Below are 4,244 nucleotides of genomic sequence, written 5' to 3' on the forward strand. Positions count from 1 at the left end.
GGAATATTACTCAGCTATAAAGAAAGATAAACTCGAGGCCTTTATAGGTAAATGTTCACAACAAGAGACCATACTCATAAGTGAAATACATCAGACCTGCATGTGCAAGCACTACATTGTTTCACTAGTGTAAAACCTGAAAGAGTTAATTTAAACTAGGAGGTATGATAGACATTGTGAAATGATAGGAAAACACTCAAGGGCAAAGGGCAATTGGGATGTGGGAAAAGAAAAGGGAAAGAAGGAGAAATTTTGTATGTATGTATATACAGAATAGTTAACATAGTTGTTCTACTGTCTTCTATTTCTTTGCTGAAAGAAACTGTCAATGAGTCCTTGATTGATCAATATTGTATGTCTCTATCTGTTTTCATGAGAAACCACTTTGAAGATATCAGTATGTAATACAAGAAGCATTGTTAATTTACTACCCCTTTGTTTGTAACTCTGTATTGTCTGTACTGTTCTTTTGCTATTTTGTAAAAGGTTGTCTGTCTGTTAATGTTTTCCTCCTTTTATATTTAAAATAAAAAGAAAAGAAAACACAAGTAGGAAATCGTTATTTGAGTTAAAGAATATATTATTTAGCATGATTCTGGTGATTATTTCACAGTGTATAAAATATAAAAAAATTCTAGTGCACACATTATTTACAACTAATTTCAATAAAGCTTAAAAAGTACCTTGAAATTTTCTCATTCATACATGAAGTGGTTTGCATAGTGCTTGAAAACCTTACCTGGATCCATACTTTATTCTCATTAATGAGTAAGCCCTTTAAATTATTAATACTTGTATTTAAAATAGACTAATATTAGAAAATGTTATCAATTACTGGGAGACTTTTTAAAAGTACTTTAGTCACTGACTCTTTTTCAATATCTGAACGTTATTTGGGTCATAGATTCCCTCTGAGAAGTTTATGAAATCTGTGTAATGTCTCCCCAGGAAAATTAACACAAAACAATTTTGCATATAATTACAAGACTTCTATAAACTTTGGCTTATGACAGTGGACTCCAGCCATGGAACAGTTTAAAACTATTCTTCAGTCATGGCTCAGTTTTTTAAAAATTGCTCTTTATTTGTGGATAGTTTAACGTTTTCCCCTATCAGATGCTATACTGCTAAGAATTTAATAACTCTTTCAGCATATGACTCTAAGTAACTCTCTTCCTAGATAAATAAAATAAGTATATTCCCATGGATTTCTTTTACTTAACATATCAACTTTTAAATAAAATTTTTTCTCTCATAGATTTTGACATGGTTCTAGTTTTCAGGGATGATTTTTACAGAAGGAGCAATAAGTAGACATTTTGTTGGTGGCCTACTAGGGGCACAGAGATACTTTAAGACAGGGCCTCGGGATAGGAGATGAGGTGATTAGAAGTCAGCAATGAAAATCTTAGGGCAGATAGAGTCAAACATATGAGTTCAGAGGAATCTGGCAGCATATTTCCTTGATCCCGCCCTCGTTTTAGAAATGAGAATTTAGGGAGGCATGCAAACAGCTTGGGTGGCAGATGGCTGCAAAGAGAACTGTTTCAACCCAAATTGGAGGGTTGTATCAAAATTCCATGCACAAAGAATATTGTTTTCTTCAAGGTCTATCGAATGAGGTCAGAGAAGTAGAGAGAGAAAGAAATATGAGTGGGTGCAGGGAGCAGGGGGGAGAGAAAGAGAAGTAGGGCTGAGAGAGAGAAACCAAAGTTAAGGGAAGAAGTTCCTTTCAGCAAACTAGATGAGAATGTGGAAATACAGTCTGCCTAGCTGGATAGAATCTTAAAATTACCCCTTAAATGTGGATATTGTAGTATTTTATGCCTTACTGTAAAGGGAAGAATATTAGCAAAATTAGAGGGGCCTGCTTTTCACTTCTCTGACGCACCAAGGGCTCGCACTAGCTGACAGGGCATTTTGTTGGAATTGGGAGCAGATCCTGCAGCATAGGGATGGGGCCCAGTGAGCATGGACTTTCAGCACCAGTGCTCTCCACTGGCCCCCTCCGTGGTAGCCATCGCTGTGATTTGGATGCGTGGTCCCTCCCTCCTCATCCATGTGCCAAAGGTTTGGCTTCCACAGTAGTGGAATTCAGTGCTACTGTGGATGTTTAAGGGGTCCTTAGGTCACTGAGGGTGTGCCCTTGAAGGGAACTGTGGGACCTTCTTCTCTTAGTCTCTATTTCCTAGCTCACAGTGTGAGTGGTTTATTCTGCCACACACCCTGCCACTACCATCTGGTGTCATCACCAGAGGTGCACAGCAGTGGGGTCACTCAATCTCAGATTGGAACCTCCAGAAATGCAAAAGTAAACCTTTTCTCTTGATAAATTGATCACTTCAGGTATTTAGTTTTGGTAATGCAGAGCTGAGTAATATAGCCCCACTACAAATAAATGAAATTTTGCTTATGCTTCAGGCAATGGAGAAGATGAAGAGAGCCTTTGGATTTGTGTAAGAACTTTCCCGGTCTCTTAAAAGCCAGAACTTCTAGGATTTGAACTCTGACTATGTGAATCTGGATAGAAAAGTCACAGAGCAGGTAAGTTTTATGTGGAGAGATCAGAGGAAGCAGATGCTGGTCTAGCTGGCCACATCACACAGAACCATCTGTGAAGGAGACAGATGTTTTAAGCAGGCTGTTCTCACATCCAGAAACTAGTTTGTGCTTATGATTTCACAGATTATCATAGAAAGAATTCCAGAATTCACCATATTCATACACACAAACTTCATATACATGTTTCATAGATCCTAGCCATTCTTCCATAGGACTTACTATATCACAACATCCATCCAATGTACTGCTCAATAAATACAACTAATGTAAATAATTCCTATCGCATTGGCTATAACAAAATATGAAATATCTAAATAAGGTAAGTCACTAACTTGTTTAGGGAATTTTAAAACCATGATTCAACTTTGTTGAATTGTCCTTTAATGTTTACTGCTAATTAGTCAAACATCTAACACATTTAATTCATGTACACAATTAAGCTGAAAATATTTTACAAATATTTCCAATTTGTTTCACTGAAAATCTGGGCAGAAAGGTAGTGTTAATCAAATGCAAATTGTGTCCATGTCTTTATTTGTATCAATTTGGACTGTATTAGGTCTGGCCCATTTTCTTCATTTAGACTTATTGAGCATCATGTAATAAAGTTTATAGTTTTTAGCAATTCATGCTTGCAGTACATAATGATTGCATTCATTGTGGGGCTTGGTACTTCTTAATTCTTTTTTATCCTGTTCTTCCCTTCCTCTCCCCTCCCACCATCTTTTAAGAGGTATAGAAGCACTGTATTTTCTTTGTGTCTGAACTCTGTGTTATTGTTTGTAAGTTCAAGGGCAGTACGTATGGATCTTTATTTTCTTAAAATAAGCAAATCTTAAATTATTTTAATTTCTGTATATATTATTCTTGGTATGATCAAAATTCAGATGATGTAAGGAGAATGTATACATGGAGAAGTCTTATGATCTCTCCATTACTGCTCCACTTCGTCCCATGTAGAACCATGTTTAGCAGTTTTTTTCTTAATCCTTTTAGCATTTCTCATTGAAAAGAGAGAAATGCTCTTTTTTTCTTTCAAAAAACAGTCACAGTTTAAAAATTCTCCCCATAGTACCCTTTTACTTTTGTTGTTGAGTCAGTTTTTAGTTGATAAATTAATTCTTTGCAAAGAGAACTTATTAAATCATCTATTGTCTGGTCCTGTCATTTCCATGAGGACTGTCAAAGTGACAATAATATTTAAAGTTTTAATAATTAATCTCATAGATAAAATCAGTGGTTATTGGCCAGTGCACAAGAACAATTATTTAAATCCAAGCACGTTTCATCTGGTATGTATAATTTTGATATTGCCCTGAACTACCTTCCTCTGAATATGTTTCTTTTTTTTTTATTTTAAGGAGTACAAGAAGGATAACATAGTAATGGAGGAGCTTACCAAATTACAGACAAAGTGGTAGGAAATTATCAATGGTTGTTGTTTTACATATTGTAATCTACAAGATAGTTTCTCAGGAAAACAAACAGACAAATAATAGTGAGTTGCAGATAAAAGATGTAGGAGATTATCAATAGTTGTACTGTACTTTGGTATCTTCAAAGTGGCTTCTAAAGAAAATAAATAGAACTATACATGAGTGACCAATTGAATAATCATTAACTATTCTCAGTGGTTGTTGTAGGAAACACATAATAATAAACATACATCCGTTTATAAAATA

The 4,244-nt window shown here is 35.2% G+C and overlaps 1 protein-coding gene across 1 annotated transcript in view; it reads left to right on the forward strand.

The window, feature by feature from the left end:
- The window catches only part of LOC106149554 (cuticle collagen 40), a gene marked incomplete at its 5' end in the record, with an annotated part of 56,431 nt that extends 52,492 nt beyond the window's left edge, over positions 1-3,939 (forward strand). Inside the window, 2 exon segments of the mRNA XM_013518719.1 lie at positions 2,422-2,544; positions 3,924-3,939.
- Between the last annotated feature and the right edge of the window lie 305 nt (positions 3,940-4,244).

This window comes from Chinchilla lanigera, unplaced genomic scaffold (genome assembly GCF_000276665.1).
Source record: "Chinchilla lanigera isolate Chin_1 unplaced genomic scaffold, ChiLan1.0 scaffold00048, whole genome shotgun sequence".
Lineage (NCBI taxonomy): Eukaryota > Metazoa > Chordata > Mammalia > Rodentia > Chinchillidae > Chinchilla > Chinchilla lanigera.